At 39.4% G+C, this 17,537-nt stretch overlaps 1 protein-coding gene across 7 annotated transcripts in view; it reads left to right on the plus strand.

Annotated features, from left to right (window-relative positions):
• The window catches only part of CDC42SE2 (CDC42 small effector 2), a 117,829-nt gene that overhangs the window by 14,286 nt on the left and 86,006 nt on the right, over positions 1-17,537 (plus strand). For 3 of the 7 annotated variants that reach the window (XM_018050716.1, XM_018050714.1, XM_018050713.1), the window contains one exon: positions 16,800-16,962. The exons of 2 other annotated variants lie outside the window; for them this stretch is intronic. The gene's annotated coding sequence lies outside the window, so the exon portion shown is untranslated. Of the gene's footprint in view, positions 1-9,929; positions 9,950-16,253; positions 16,372-16,799; positions 16,963-17,537 lie in introns of those variants that run through there. 2 more of the 7 variants (XM_018050715.1, XM_018050717.1) reach the window with 2 other exon arrangements.

Below are 17,537 nucleotides of genomic sequence, written 5' to 3' on the forward strand. Positions count from 1 at the left end.
TGGTTATTGCAACTTTTTTAAGGAGTATTTTGACCTCAGTTCAGTCGCTCAGTCGTGTCCGACTTTGCGACCCCATGAATTGCAGCACGCCAGGCCTCCCTGTCTATCACCATCTCCCGGAGTTCACTCAAACTCACCTCAGGGAAAACTTTAAAGTTAAAGGCTGAAGTAGAACTCAGGATGAGTTAATTATTGCTGACCAGAATGGTAAGAAAGTAACTGATTTCTCTGTTTAGTGAGAAATAAAAATGTTTATGTGTAACAGTTGCATACATAAAGATGTCTGTATTAAAGGCCAGCAACTAACCAGCTGACCCTTTGCAAAAGAAAAATGTGACTGAAATAGGGAAGAAGTGTTCAACTTTAATAATAATCAATAGCCAGTCTCTTTTTTTCATCTTTGAGAAATGGTGCTTTTTCACCCCAGTGCAGTGACGTAGATACTAAATACTTTGCTGGAGAGAACATATAAATCTGTAGAACCCTTTATGAATACAGTTTGGCACATATCATATTTGCTAGTCGTATTTCTGCCTCTAAGAGTAAACCCTCAGGAAGTAACCTTCCTTTAACGCCGCACCCTTTTTTTTTTTTTTTGGAGGGAGGATGTTAATGTCTTTTTTTGTAACAGCTTTATTCGGATACTGTGATTTGTAATAAATATTTATTTGGTCTTAGTCCCTGTTTCTGGCACTGAGCTCCTAAAACCATTGGGATTTCGAAGAGTGAGGAGAGCGGGTAAGGTATCTTTTGTTATGTTAATGAATGACTTTGAAAGGCTTGTGAGGTTGGGGACTGGTTGCCAGGGAAACCGAAGGAGTGATTAGAGGAGGGTTGGAACTTTCAGTCCTACACCCCTCTGACCTGGAGAGGAAGGGGGTTGGAGGTTGAATCACCAGTGCCATGATTCAGTCAATTTCCATATAGTGAAACTTCCATAAAAATCTGAAAAGATGGGATTCGGTGAACACGTGGAGGTGCTGAATGCATGGAGTCCTCAGAACGTGGAAATGCTGTGCCCTTTGCCCCATGACTTGCCCAGTGTATCACAGGACGGTTCTTGAATTATACCTTTTTTTTTTTTTTTTTTTTAACAAGCTGGTAGTCTAGTAAGTGAAATATTTCTCAGAATTCTGTGAGTAGATCTAGCAAATTAATCAAACCTTTGAGGAGTTTCGTGGGAAGCTCAGAAACACAGTGACAACCAGGGTTTATAATTTGGCTTCTGAAGGGCAGGGGAGCCTTCTTAAAGAACTGAGCCCTTAACTCACAGGGTGTGATGCTGTCTGTAGGTAGATGCTGTCAGAATTGAAAGTGTTGGAGAATTGCTTGATGTTGGTGTTCTCTTCACATTGCAGTTGGTGTCAGAATTGTAATTTATAAATCATAATTCACCTTTTAAGAGTATATATGTAAGTTCTGTGCGTGTATCACCACTATCTAATTTCAGAATATTTTTATCACGTCTAAAAGAAGTCAGCAGTCATTCCCCATTCCCCCCTTCCTCCCAGCCGTGACAGCCACTAGTCTGTTTTCTATCTGGGTTTACCTCGTGTGGACATTTTATGTGAGTGAGTTCATACCATTTGTGGCCTGTTGTGCGTGGCTTTCTTCACGTAGCGTTATGTTTCAAGGTTCATCTCTCCTTACCATGTATCAGCACTTCATTCTCTAATATGGCTGAATGTTACTCATTTGTATGAATCTATACCACATTTTGTTAATCCGTGCATCAGTTAATGGATATTTGGTTTGTTTCCACATTTTGGCTATTATGAATAATAGTGCTATGAATATTTACTTCGAACTTAGTGTGGATGTATGTTTTAATTTATCTTAGATATATACTTAGGAGTAGAAATGCTAGGTTATGTTGTGACTTGATGTTTAACATTCTGAGGTACTACTGAACTTTTTCAAAGTGATTGTACCGTTTGCGTTTTTTATAACTGGCTTCTTTCATTTAATGTTTGTTTTTCAAGGTTCAGCCATGTTTTAGCGTGTGTAAGTAATCATCCCTTTTTGTAGTGAATATTATTCCTTTGCATGGATCAACCATGTTTCTTTTATCCTGAAAAAAGCTTTCGATCCAAAAATGTTCAATGATGCATTATTTATATTGAAGAACATTGAAGATTACCTTAGAGTTTTAGTAAAGAGAAGTGGTTAAATTAGGTACACCTCATGTACCATCTATTTTGGAGCGTTTCAAGGGGAAGTCGTCATCAGAGTGCTATGGTAGGTACAAGGTTGTACACGTACAACTGTTATTCAGTGTCTATAGCTTTGGGGGATAGTGAATACCAAACTTTAAAACATTTCTGTATTTTCACAATATACAATAAAAAGTATATTTCTTTACTTATCATAGCATCTATTTCTTTATCAGAGTAAAAGAAACATTAGAAAAAAATGACCATAGCTATAGCTCTGTATGTTACTGATACAAATTTGTTCAGCCAAGAAAAGCAAGATCACTCACTGTTTGGAATGTTACTGTTTTGTGTTCAGCCAGTATCATATTATCATATTATAGCATTTCAGACTACTGTTAAAAAAGAACTTTTGATTCTTCATAATTACACCAGATTGTTAATTCATAACTGTAGTGTGGAACAACTCTAATTCTTGGGAATTTTATTTCTAAAATGGGGAGGAGGAGGATAAATATAGGCTGTGCACTTGTTTGTTTATTGGCCACACTACTTAGCCTACAGGAATCTTAGTTCCCCAACCAGGGATTGAATCCATGCCTCCTGCATTGGAAGCCTGGAGTCTTAACTGCTGGACTGCCAGGGAGGTCCAGGCAATGCATTTTTAAAAAGAAATTATTGGAGTATAGTTGATTTATAATGTTGTGTTAGTTTCTGCTGCACCAAAGTGAATCGGTTTTTATATATATATACACACACACTCACACACATATCCACTCTCTTTTAAAGATTCTTTTCCCCACCTGTGTCATTAGGGAATATTGAGGAGAGTTCCTTGTGCTATGCAGTAGGTCCTTATTAGTTATCCATTTTATATATAGTAGTGTGTATATGTCAGTCCCAATTTATCCCTCCCACTGCTCTTTCCCTCTTGGTAACCAAATAACAAATACAGAAAACAAACAAATGTAAGTGTGTTTTTGACAACTGTGGCTGTTTCTATTGATATTTTGTAAATAAGTTCATTTGTACCATTTTTTTAGCTCCCACACCCATGGTATTTGTCTTCCACTGTCTGACTGACTTCTCTCGGTTTGACAGTCTCTAGGTCCATTCAGGGAGAAGGCAACGGCACCCCACTCCAGTACTCTTGCCTGGAAAATCCCATGGATGGAGGAGCCTGGTAGGCTGCAGTCCATGGGATCGTGAAGAGTCGGACATGACTGAGAGACTTTACTTTCACTTTTCACTTTCACCCATTGGAGAAGGAGATGGCAACCCACTCCAGTGTTCTTGCCTGGAGAATCCCAGGGACGGCGGAGCCTGGTGGACTGCCGTCTGTGGGGTCGCACAGAGTCGGACACGACTGAAGCGACTTAGCAGCAGCAGCAGGTCCATTCATGTTGTTGCAAATGGCATTATTTTGTTCTATTTTATGGCTGAGTAATATTCCACTGTATATATGGACTTCATCTTTATTTCTTCCTCTGTGAAAGAATTTAACTTGCGTCCATATCATGGCTGTTGTAAATAGTGTTGCAGTGAACATCGGGGTGCATATATCATTTTGAAGTTACGTTTTCTCTGGATATAGGCCCCAGAGTGGGATTACCTACAGTTCTATTTTAGTGTTCTGTGTTTCCTTTTTACTTTTTGCTCTTCTCCATAGCAGTTGTACCGGTTTACATTCTCATCACACTTTCCCCAGCATATTTTATTTGTAGATTTTTTGATGGGCATTCTGATTGGTATGAAATTATACTTTCATGTGCTTTTGATTTGCATTTCTCTCATAATTAGTGATGTTGAACATCTTTTCATATGCTTTTTGGCCATCTGTATGTCTTTGGAGAAATATCGGTTTAGATCTTCCACCCATTTTTTGATTGCACTTTTTTTTTTGTTTTTGTTTTTTTTAATATTGAGCTGTGTGAGCTGTTTGTATATTTTGGAGATTAATCCCTTGTCAATTCCTCCATTTTCACCCATCCTCTGGGTTGTCTTTTCGTTTTATTTCTGGTTTCCTTTGCTGTGCAAAGGCTTTTAAGTTCAGTTAGGTCTCATTTTTTGTTTTGTTTTTATTTTCATGTCTCTTGGAGGTGGATCAAAAGAGATCTTGCTGCAATTTATGTCAAATAGTGTTCTGCCTTTGTCTCCCTCTAAGAGTTTTGTAGTATCCAACCTTTATTTCAGGTTTTAGTCCATTTTGAGTTTATTTCTGTGTATAGTGTTAGAGAGTATTCTAATTTTATTCTTTCACGTGTAGCTGTCCAGTGTTCCTAGCACTGCCTGTTGAAGAGATTGTCTTTTCTGCATTGTATATTCTTACTTCCTTTAACCATAGGTGCATACGGTTATCTCTGAACTTTCTATCCTTTTCCATTGATTTGTATTTCTGTTTTTGTGCCAGTACCACACTGTCTTGATCACTGTAGCTTAATAGTGTAGTCTGAAGTCAGGGAACCTGATTCTCCAGCTGTTTTTTTCCCCCCCTCAAGATTGCTTTGGCTATTATTCATGGCCTTTTGTGTTTCCATACAATTTGTAAATTTTTAAATTCTAATTCTGTGGAAAATTAAGCAGTGCATATTTTGATCTTGAAATACCATATGCATCAGAGTTCGTCGCAAAAAACAAACACTATTTGCTAACAACCTTGACCTCATGGGTTCTGCTGACTCATTTTCATGGAAAATGTTGCTATGAAACTTGTTAGTCCTTGTTGTCAAACCAGCCAAAGTGGATATGTTTTCTTGTCAGAAATATCTACTTTTTCAGTTTTAATAAAAATGACAATTTCTGCACTGAACAACCACTGGATAACTACTTTCACTTGTGAATTCTAACACTGATTGATTAGGTAAGGAGTCTTGCCATTAATTGATTGATCAGGTAAGGAGTTTTTTGCCATGAGTTTCTTTCAGTATTTCTTGCTTTGCTTATATGAGACTCTTCCTTATCCTCCCAGTTATCCCTTTGGTGCCCTGGCAATTTCTTGGAAGCAAAGTTCCTTACTAAGCTTTATGACAGGTAAAAAGTATGACTGTCTTCTGTCACGTTGGGAGAGCTACTGTGAAAGGGGAGGTGGTAAGAGAATGAATGATGCGCATCAGGTTTAGGAAAGGGTACAGGAGGGAGTTGGAGATCTGGAGATTGAGTTCCTTAAAGCTGTCCAGGCCTGTGTACCTCCTGGAAAGTACCACACCTTGCGCTAGGTTGCAGATCCTTGAGTTAGCAGAACAACATTATCTTCTGCTTTAATTGGTGTTGTGCGTTTATCCTTCTAAGTAAATTATCTCATTTGCTTTAAAAATTTGCCTGGAAAGCTTTGACAAATTTATACTTGACCTTTATGGTGAGATAGAATAGTCTTTATAGTAGTTCATGGAGCATTACTTTCCCAACAAAGGTCTGTCTAGTCAAGGCTGTGGTTTTTCCTGTGGTCATGTATGGATGTGAGAGTTGGACTGTGAAGAAGGCTGAGCGCCGAAGAATTGATGCTTTTGAACTGTGGTGTTGGAGAAGACTCTTGAGAGTCCCCTGGACTGCAAGGAGATCCAACCAGTCCATTCTGAAGGAGATCAGCCCTGGGATTTCTTTGGAAGGAATGATGCTAAAGCTGAAACTCCAGTCCTTTGGCCACCTCATGCGAAGAGTTGACTCATTGGAAAAGACTCTGATGCTGGGAGGGATTGGGGGCAGGAGGAGAAGGTGACGGCAGAGAATGAGATGGCTGGATGGCATCGCTGACTCGATGGACGTGAGTCTGAGTGCACTCTGGGAGTTGGTGATAGACAGGGAGGCCTGGCGTGCTGCAATTCATGGGGTCACAAGGAATCGGACACGACCGAGTGACTGAACTGAACTGATGGAGCAGTGAACATGGTAATCAGAACCTCATGGAAGAGATTGCTAAAATAGAAAAATTAGGAGAAGAAGAAAAGAAACTGGATCTCTACCTCATATGGGACAGCAGGATGAATTTTTGATTTTCCAGAGATGAGTATAAAAAAAGAAAACCTTAAACATATTAGATGGAAATGTATCAGCATAAAAACTTTTGGGTGTTGGGAAAGCCTTCATAAGCAATCCAGTACACTCCTTTTTCTCATCAAAAAAGTCTCTAAGTTATTGTTATGTGGCCATAATTGTTTTCAAAAATATGTGAATTATTTTTCAGAAATCCAATTTTCAGAATGCATATGAGATCAAGATTGTCGTTTACATCTAAGTTACCTTGCAGTTTCTTATATCATGTTTTCCCTTCTGCTCTTAAGCATAAAGAACTTTTCAAAGTGCTGCTGTTGTAATAAACATGACCCAATACCCATGAACCTTCCTAATGATTGCTTTGCTAGATCTAGGGGTTACTTGGCTCTTGGTTGCAGACATGATTGGTTGTATTTGTGCAGAAATGTGTGGAATTAAAGTTGTTAGGAAGCCAGTCTGCTGCATTCTCTTGAAATAAACTATTGGTTGCTGGTCTTCTTTCAAATGGAGATCTTCGTAGTAAATAATAATAATATATATACCTATAAAGTTGTATATTGGACAGTTGAACCTTTAGAGAGTTTTATAGTACAAGCAGCAGGTTTGTCAGATTTTAATCTAAAAATGGCTAAGAATCTATTTTCCGTTTGTTGTTATTTTTGTTAAAAGTCTCCTCCTGGCCCCCACAACTTTCAGTTCTCAATGAACAATTTGTTGTACTTTTAGGCCCTCGTGTGCTTCTCTGCAAGACAATGATGCGATTTATCACATCTTCATTCCTTGTTAGGCAATTGGGACAAATTAAAGATGTACTGACTTTCTCAAGATAAGTTGAGATTTCAGCCCCCTCTGCATTTACCAGAAATAATACCATACTGAGTCACTCTCTGAGAAAGCACAGCTGGTAGAAGAAATTGCATGCTAATGATATTGTCAGTGGAGGAGGGCCACTGCATATAGCGAAGCAGGCTCAATTAAGTGCCTGTTATTTGGGTTAATATTCTGAAGGGGCAGAAAACATTATCCTTGGTCAGATGGGCTCAATTAAGTTCACAGGGTATATCAAATCTGAGTCAAACTGAAATGTAACAGTTTCATTTGACACTATGGAAAATTAATACAAGATAAAGAGGACAAGTTACTGATGAGTTTGGGAACTGTGACTTATTTTGCCTTGAAAGGAAGATGTAGTTTCTAGTTACATAGTGGTTTTTTTTTGGTATATGTGCTCCCTAAGTGAGCACTGTGTTTTTCTTATGTGGGCTTAAATAAAACATTCAGTTATTCAGTAAACACTAACTGCTTTAGCTGTGTGGGAGTCACTCAGGTATTAGGTGTTCAGCTGCAAACTATAATAAAAATATGTCTCTTCATAAGACCCTACATTCTGGGGGGTGATGAAAATAAGTGAGTTGTATTTAATACATACATTATATATAATGCATTTATAGTGCCAAACAAAAATTAAAGCACTGTGAAGAAAAAGGAAAGCATAGGAGCAAGATAAGGAGGGCCAGGCTAGGGAATAGGGAATGCCATTTTAAATAGGCCAGCAAAGAAAGGACTCAGTGGAAAGATAATAGAAATGGCATCATTTGTGATTACTGTTGGAGACACTGGCGGCGATCTAGATAGCTGTCCCTGTGACATTGGTTGCATGTGCGGTGCATCTGTAGAGTGGAGTACTGCGCGGCAGATAAGTCCTCCATACACAGAACGATCGCCACGTGCACGAAGCAGTAAGAACAAGGTGCAGAATAACACGCGGAGTAGGTTACCATGATGTCCGTCAGGTTCATGATACATTTTTCCGAAAGAAGGGAGTATCAGAGGAAAGATACATAACCGATTAATGGTCATCTTTGGAACGAAGGGTGTTCTGTGGGCAGGAGAATAAGGGTGAAACACGTTATATCCCATTTTACTATGTATTTGTACCGTCTAGTCAAAATAAGCGATTAAGATATAAGTACCTGGAAAACTGTCCAAATAGAAGACGATGGAAAAACACACACATTTGTAAAACCTAGTGGCCTAGATAGCCATCTCTCCTAGATGATGAGTAAATAGGATAGTGAATAGAAACGTGCGTTCACTTCTGTGATGAGCTGGAGACCTTGTTGACGGTGACTGTTCAAAAGGAAGGCCAAGTCCTGTTTTAGTGGGCTGATGAGTTACAGTGATTATGACTGTAACATTGAGCTTTCTCTTGACTTTTTTCACTCTTCTAATCAAATGGAAGCTATATTTATTTCCTGGAGTTTCCACAGTGAAGTATCACAGAAACTTGTTCTCTCACCATTGTGGAGGCTGGAGGTCAAAAATGAAGGTGTCAGCTGAGCCACGTTTCTCCTGAAACCTGTCGGAGAGCCCTTCCTTGCCTTGCCCTAACCTCTGGTGGGTTGCTGGCAATCTTTGGTATTCCCCAGGCTTGCAGTTGCATAATTCAACCTCTGATGTCAGCGTGTGGTTTTTCTGTTAGTGTGTCTTGTTCCCTTCACAAGGCCAGCTTCTCATAATGACACTGATCATATTGGATTTAGGGGCCCACCCTACTCCAGTATTACATCACTAACAACCCTGTTTCCACATAAGGTCACATTCAGAGGTACTGGGGGTTAGGACTTCAACATATTTGAGGTGGGAGGGGTGGGCTTAGACAGAGAATGGGACAAAATTCAACCCAAAGCAGTCTTTCCCAGTGTAGGTTGCTTCTGTGTTACAGCCTGTCTTATATGCAGAAGTGTTTTGGAAAGTTGTACAGAAAGATAATGTTTTACAGTTTATTTTACTGTAAAGTTGTTCTCGTGGAGAGAAAAAAAAAAATCTCATCATGCTTAAGAGTGCAGCATATTTATTGAAGCTGATGTTTTCATGAAAATAAATTTTTTTTCCTATGTGGTAAAAGGAGAGTATGGAGATTATAAGTAGTAATGCGGTAAACATGACAGTGAGTTACTAACTTAGACATTCTGTGTGCTTTTTTTCCTTAAGTCATACCATGAGGATAAATACCTTATATTCTTTTTTTGCGTTTTTATTCTCACTCATGCAAAAATGGCTTCCTTTTCAGAAAGGACAAACCCCCTCCCCCCCCATTCTTAGTAGTTTTTCTTGTGCCCATAGCCATTACACTTCTGTGAAACATTAGGAAACCTTTTAAAATTCTCCCTTGCCTTTTTCCTCTTTCCCGTGTATAAATCAGAAACCAAATATTTGTTAGCCTCCAAAATCTTCTTAAAAGTTAGTATGTCCCAAATAAGCCTTTTTAGATGCTGTTTTACTCTTGGAGAAATGTGTTGTATATAAACAGATTGACAAATTGGCATTTCGGTGTCTTTTTTTTTTCCACAGAGTCAAAAGAGAAAGGAGATTCTCCTTTCTTTCATTGTAATTGAAAATGTCTCATTTTTTTCCTTTAAAAAGTTCATTTAAAAACAATGTATTTAGTTATTTTTATGATTAATAATTTCTCTGATTTTTTTTATGAAACAGGCAGTTAAATCTCACGTCTTAGAAAGTTACTCTTATTTGGGAGGGCTAAGTAATGTAGTTTAATTCAGTTGCTACCTAGTGATGTTCTAAATACTTTATGAATTTAGGTGTCTTAAAATCTTGAGGATTCATTTGGTCTTTAGATATTGTCTAGTCTGACATGTAGGAATATTTTTAGTGTCCCTGATCTATAAAACTTCTAGTGACTGTGAATTCACTACTTCTCTAGACAACCCAGTATCTTTTGGAGGCCTCTCTGAAACTTGTACGTTAATGGCTCTTGATCCATCTTCTTTGACAGTCAACCCACAGTAAGTCTTTTTTTTCTCTTTTCACATGCTGTATACTAAGACCCATGATTATTTGAAGGCTGTCGTATCTCTCCCTGTGCTTTTTGCCAGGCTCTCTTACGTGACACAGCTTTCAGACTCTGCACAATCCTGCTTTCTCTTCTTTGGATGCATTCTAGTTTGTTAATGTCTCTGAAGATGGGGCACCCAAAACAGGATGGCATGTTCTCGAACTTCTATATCAGAAATTCTGGGCCTAAGTAACACCTCCTTTCCCAGTTTGTAGATACAGCCAGAACTGATAAACTCTGCAGTGTAAGTGCCCACATGATACATGGAAAGAGTGCCCATCATAGGTTTGGAGGGTTGGAGAAGGCTTCCTAAAGGAAGTGATGGCCATGTCAAGTCCTGAAGAGTATGTCCTGCAGAGGTGGTCAGCAAATATGATGCTCCAGAAGCGAGCGAGCGAGAGAGTGAGCCTAGTGTTTTTGAGAAGCAAAAAGAAATTGAGAATGGTTGAATACTGAAGAGGCAGTAAATGAGGTTGAAGACCAAAATGGGGACCAAATCATAAAGGCCCTTGGAAATCATATTAAGGAACTGAACTGTTCTTAAGGATAATGGGGAGTCATTAAAGGGTGTATTAAAGTAGGGAGAAAACACAATCAGACATTGATTTTAGAAGGATCATTCTAGCTGAAATGGGAATGAATTGGAGGGACCGAGACAGGCAACCAGGAGATCAGTTCGCAATTATTATGGAACTTTTCAGACATAGTGGTGGTGCCCAGACCTTGACTAGTGGCTTTGGGGTTGAGAAGAAACAGGTTAGAAAAACAGTTGAGAGGATTTGGTGACTTGGCTCTGGAGGGAGAAAATGAAGGGCAGGAGGCAAGGATAATAAATACCCTTGTTTTTGATGTGGGGAACTGGGTAGATGAGGGAGCTGAGTGGGAATGCAGTAGAGCTGGCAGGGAGGAAGCTCAGTGAAGCTAGAGGCAGGGCTAAAGCTGGGTATGTGAGGCTGCAGAGCTCTGTGCTGGAGATGGGACTTGCATCAGTATCTAAATAGTAGTTGAACTCGGGAGTGACTGAAATGACCAGGGGAGCGTTTGTAGCATGAAAGAAGGAGGGCCCTGGACACAGCCGTCAAGAACTGTTGTCTAGTATTTGAGCTGCAGCCTTTGGTGTCTTTGGATTATTTGGGAACCTGCAAAGAAGGAGGAAATCCAGGCTTATGACATATGTATTTCGTAGAAACCCACCTAAATTTTTTGATTTGTGGAAAGAAAATGGTCCTCAAATGATCTTCCCTACTCACCTGTCACAGTTACTGAAATTCATGTTATTAAACATTCTCTACTTTGGATTAAGGTATCATCTCTCTAGGAGTTAAAATGCAGATATCCCTAAAGAGCGCTAAGGTTTTAATACTTTGGTGGTGTTTTTAGGTTCTTCAGTTCAGTCGCTCAGTTGTGTCCGACTCTTTGTGACCCCATGAATCGCAGCACGCGGCTCCCTCTCCACTGATCTCCAGTAGTGTGTTGGACACCTACTGACCTGGGGAGTTCCTCTTTCAGTATCCTATTATTTTGCCTTTTCATACTGTTCATGGGGTTCTCGAGGCAAGAATACTGAAGTGGTTTGCCATTCCCTTCTCCAGTGGACCACATTCTGTCAGACCTCTCCACCATGACCCGCCCGTCTTGGGTTGCCCCGCGGGCGTGGCTTAGCTTCATTGAGGTTTTATTTATTTATTTTTTAATTAAAAAAATTTTTTTTGGCCGTGCAGCTTGGCATGTGGGTTCTTAACTCCCCTGACCAGAGACTGAACCACCACCGCTGCAGTGGAAGCACAGAGTACTAACCACTGGATGGCCAGGGAAATCCCAGCTCCCCAAGTTTGGCTCTGGAATTCAAATCAGAAGAACAGATAGGGATTTCAGAAAGATTGGTATCACGAAGTGTGACCTTGCTGAGGTGTATGAGACCAGAGAGGGAGCGGGACTTGAAGCACTGAGGTCACCAGTCACTTGGATAAGGAGATGAGAGCCTGAGTGAGTGCGTGCGTGTGTGCGTATTTGTGTGTGGAAAGTGGATGGTGCTTTGAATAGCAAAGAGCTAGTGTCCCTAAAAAGGGAATAAGGGCACATTAAGAGGATGAAGATCTAGATAGAGGGAAAATGTTGAAAGTATTTTAGTTACATATTAGGGTGATCATATAATGTATCATCTAAACTGGGACGTACTGAGATAGTTTATCATCTTAAACTGGGACATACTGTGATAGAAAGGGGAGTGGCTTTTAATAATTACTTTGTGAAAATCTGTGCAAACTGGGACAATCTAAGCAAATAAGGACTGGATGGACAGTTAGTAATGCTCTAGTTGTAATGTGCCCACACAGTATATACATATTATATATATGGACCTGTATACAATAATAGCATAATGAGATAGTATCAGTTTGTAGGCACCATGTGCCAAGCGTGTAAACACTTGATACGTGTTATTTCATTCTTACAAGAATTCTCTGAAGTGGCCTTGTCCCCATTTATAGTTGATGAAACTGTCATGAAAGTAAAATATTTTGCTGCAGTTCCCTATGGCAGTCAAAATTGAAAATAATGAAATGGCTCAATACTAACCATAAACAAAATACAGGCAAGCTCTTATCAAACACTACATCCTACTGCAGTTGCTGCAAATCTGTATATGTATTTAAAAATGTCCTGTGACTTGCTGGGAAAATTACTCTCGTAATGTTGTATCCTGTGTTAAACCCTGTTCCCCTCTGATGTCCACATTCCTGAGGGCTTACTTTATGCCAGACCATGTTTCAAGCACTTTACTTGTATTAACCTAATTGAGACTGCAAAATTGCCTTATGAATTATACCCTATTTTACAGTTTAGCAAAGTGAGGCATGGTGAATAACTTGCCAAAAATCAACATATCTAATAAGTGGCAAAGCCAGAACTCAAACTTTGACAGTTTGACTCCAGGATCTATTTTCTTATTGAAGTGTAATTGATTTACAGTGTTGTGTTAATTTCTGCTGTGCGTCAGAGTGGTTCAGTTACACATATGTACTTCTTTGTATTCTTTTCCATTACGACTTGTCATAATGGAATTACGACAGGACATTGAATGTAGCTCCATGTGCTGTGCAGTAAGACCTTGTTTATTCATTCTGTATATGACAGTTGGTGTCTGCTGATCCGAGCTCCCAGTCCTTCCCTCTCCCATCCCTCCTCCCCCTTGGTAACCACTAGTCTGTTCTCTGTGACTGAGTCTGTTTCTTCGGTATGTTCACGTGTATTTTAGGTTCCACATATAAGTGATATCATGTGGTATTTGTGTTCCTGTGACTTACTTTGCTTAGTATGAAATCTCCGGGTCCATCCGTGTTGCTGCATGTGACATAGTTCCTTTTTATGGCCAAGTAATACTCCATTGCGTATACATTACCACATCTTCTCTATCTGCTCACCTGTCAGTGGACATTATACTGCTGCAGCGTCTTGGCTGTTGTGAGTAGTGCTGCTGTGAATACAGGGGCCTGGATATATGCTCATGAATGGGATTGCTGGATCACATGGTAGTTCTGTTTTTAGTTTTTCGAGGAACCTCTGTACTGTTTTTCATAGTGACAGCACTAATTTACATTTTTACCAAAAGTGTAGTAAGGTTCCCTCTTCTCAACACCCTTGCCAACATCTTTTAATGGTAGAATTTTTGACGATGGCCATTCTGACTGGTGCGAAGTGAAATCTCATTGTAATTTTGGTTTGTATTTCTCTAATAATTAGCAATGTTGAGCATCTTTTCATGTGCCTGTTGGCCATCTGTATGTCTTTGGAGAAATGTCTGTTTAGATTTGTTCTTTTTTTATTGAGTTGTTTGTTTTTTGTTGTTGTTGAGTTGTATGAGCTGTTTATATATATTTTGGAAATTAAGCCCTCAACGGTCACATCATTTGCAAATATTTTCTCCCAGTTTGTAGATTGTCTTTTTGTTTACGCTATGCAAAAGCTTGTAAGCTTGATTAGGTCTTGCTTATTTAGTTTGCTTTTATTTCTATTGCCGTGGGAGACTGACCTAAAAGAATATTGATATGATTTATGTCAGAGAATGTGTTGCCTCTCTTTTCTAGAAGTTTTTGGTGTTTTATATTTAAGTTTCTAAGTCATTTCGAGTTTTTTTTTATGTTCAGTGTGAGGGTGTGTTCTAACTTAATTGATTTACATGCATGAAATATATATATATAACTTCTGAAAGAGTTATTTCTGAAGAGAGATTGTGACCATACTTTTCTTTCTTTTTAGTTTTTCTAAAAAAATTTTTAAGTTTTATATTGGAGTGTAGTTGATTAACAATGTTGTGTTAGCTTCAGGTGTACATGTGGCCATGATTTTCAAACTTAATGCATTAAAAGGGTTCTATTTTTCATATTAATCAGTCTTGCTACCAATTACTGACTTGCAATGAATTAATTTATCTTAAAATTAATTACATATATTGAAAGTATGCCATTTGGTTAATTTATACACACACACCCACACCCACACACACCTTCCCCCCCCCCCCCCGCCCCATGAAACTATCACCACACTCAATGTAATAAAAATATCTCCAGCAAAAGCTGTTTGTAGGCCTTTCCTCTTCTCTTGGCCACATACCCTGCCTGTTTCCAGGCAGTCAGCTGAACTGCTTTCTGTCACTTGTGGTTCTGGAATTTTATATAAATGGATTCTATACTGTATACTCTTGGCTTCTCAGCGTAATAATTTTGAGATCCATTCATGTCAGTGAATGTATAATATTTTTTACTGCAAGTAGTACTAAATTGAATGTCTTTATATTTTGTTTATGTACTCATCTGTTGGTGGAAAGATGATGAGTTTCTAGTTTTTGGCTCTTAAAAATAAAGCTGCTTTGTAGATGTACACTTTTTCTTAGATAAATACCTAGGAGTGTAATGGCTGGGATATAGAGTGAGTGAACAAATGTTCTATAGAAAAGAATTGATTTTTGAGTATTGATTTTGTATCCATTAGTTCTGGTCATCTTTCTGTTTGCTTAATTATTCAAATTAAGCATAATGACCCATCTTATTGTCAGCTTAGCTTCCCTGGTGGCTCAGATGGTAAAGCATCTGCCTGCAGTGTGGGAGACCTGGGTTCGATCCCTGGGTTGGGAAGATCCCCTAGAGAAGGAAATGGCAACCCACTCCAGAACTCTTGCCTGGAAAATTCCATGGACAGAGGAGCCTGGTAGGCTACAGTTCATAGGGTCACAAAGAGTCAGACACGACTGAGCGATTTCATTTCACTATAAGCTTATAAAATGTAATGTGTCACTTTGATATGTAACATCCCCAGTATTTTCTTTTTATGGAATACTAAATATTCCTTACAATATAGGACCTTGAAATTTCAAGCTATCATTATTTAAATAGTTGAATTTATAGGCAGTTTCAAGAAGGTAACTGATTCTGAGGGAGGAATTGCTGTTTGTTTTTATGGTTTTTATGAGACTCTTAGAATCTGTTCAAATTATATATCTAGAGAATCAACCATTTTGATGATTTTTGGGAGGATGAGGGAGAGTATACGATAAAGACTTTGAGGTTTGCGTCTGGAACTGAAACTGCAAGGATTCCAGGCCAGTTTACTGAAATGAGAAAGACTGTCAGAAAGCAGTGGATTTGGGGTTACCAGTTCAGCCTGGACATGTTGGATTTTAGACCTGTTGTTTGTTGACTGTTCTAAGTGCTTATATGTTTATTTGGAGGACTATAAATGAAGAAGTATATACTTTAGGTTAAAAACAGACCTGAGATCACATAAATAGTTACTTTGCAGCATTAGATCTCAAACCTAGCGACCTCTGACTCCCAAGCCAACGTGGTTATTCTTATGCTGTATTGTATCCACAAGCAGAAAAACAGATTTGGCTTTGATAGTAATAAATATTTCCCATGAGCTATTATAAATATATAGCAGAGTTTGCAAGTTCAGATGCTAGCAGACTCCAGACAGATAACCGTGAGCTGGATTATGATAGAAGAGAGTGATGACATGTATGCTGCTGCTGCTAAGTCGCTTCAGTCGTGTCCGACTCTGTGCGACCCCACAGACAGCAGCCCACCAGGCTCCCCTGTCCCTGGGATTCTCCAGGCAAGAACACTGGAGTGGGTTGCCGTTTCCTTCTCCAATGCATGAAAGTGAAAAGTGAAAGTGAAGTCGCTCAGTCGTGTCCGACTCTTAGCGACCCCATGGACTGCAGCTCACCAGGCTCCTCTGTCCATGGGATTTTCCAGGCAAGAGTACTGGAGTGGGGTGCCATTGCCTTCTCCGGATGACATGTATGGAGAACTGCAAAACCCATGTCTCATCTGAAAGATTAGCTGCTGATCAGCTCCAACAGATTATTACCAGGTGGGAAAGTGGGCCCAATATTGCCAGATCTTCTGGGTTTTTTTCTTTTTTCCTCCAAGAGAGATCAGATAATTTGATTTTTATGTGAAGTCTTCTAAGTGTCGGCAGCTCTCCTTTAGCCCCCTATGTAAGCCAACCCTGTGTGCTGCCACCAAACACAAATGTGTATTGGATTCCACCCGGCACACGAGAGTTCCACCTGGTATATTGTGGACACTACAGTAAATTTACATGATGGGAAAGGGTGGTAACCGTAATAAGCACATTACACCCTTTGAAGTATAAGTTGCTTAGTTTGAACATTGGACTTCGTGAATCTGGTGTTTAAATTCAGTTTTCACGTGGATCAGTTAATCATAGGTGGGTGGGGGAGGAAGGAATTGCTCCCGGCAGCTTTTTGCCTCCTAATTGCATGCTTTCATTTGCAGATAGGACCAGCTGTGAGTGTGTGGATTTTTGAGTAAAACCTCGAACCCAAATGAACAGAAACCATCAAGGAACAGCTCCCACTGACAGTGAGTCTGCAGTCATCTGTATGCATAATACGGAATGTTCTCAACCCAGAGAGAGCTCTTTTGAAAGGAGTGAGTGGTGAGTCTGACTATCCCCACTGGTGATTAATCTAAATCCTTCCCATAAAGAGAGGGCTACTCCTCGTGCATGCTTAGCGTTTACTGACTGTCGAACAGTAAGCTAGTTTTTGTGTTACAGAGAATGACTCCAGCATGGTTTAAGAGAATTCTTTACTGCTAACAGTATGTTTAATGTTTGTTTGCAATTCGACTTTCTTTTTCAGTTAGACACATCCCTTCCTTTGCCTGTGTATTTTCTGTCTTTTTTTTTTTTTTTGTCACCAGTCCAAATCATACCATCTTCCAAGGCTTGTCTTCTTGATATATTCAGCCATCTTTAAAGAGATGGTCCTCATAGTTATAGCATCCAGTCTAATCTTCCTTACGTAGGTCTCATTGCCTTGGGAAGTGATTGTTCCAAAGGACTGGGCATGAGATCCAGTTTTGGAAATAAAAGGAAAGTCAGAGAGAAGCTATTGGGAAAGGTTTTCTTGCTTTTGAGAAAAAGGAAAAGAAGTGGTCCCTCCTCCAGAGTTTGTTTTGTTTGAATGTGGCATCTGGAACTGTTGCAGCTCTTGTGCTGCCAGCCTGAAG

Source organism: Capra hircus, chromosome 7 (genome assembly GCF_001704415.2).
Source record: "Capra hircus breed San Clemente chromosome 7, ASM170441v1, whole genome shotgun sequence".
In the NCBI taxonomy this organism is placed as follows: domain Eukaryota; kingdom Metazoa; phylum Chordata; class Mammalia; order Artiodactyla; family Bovidae; genus Capra; species Capra hircus.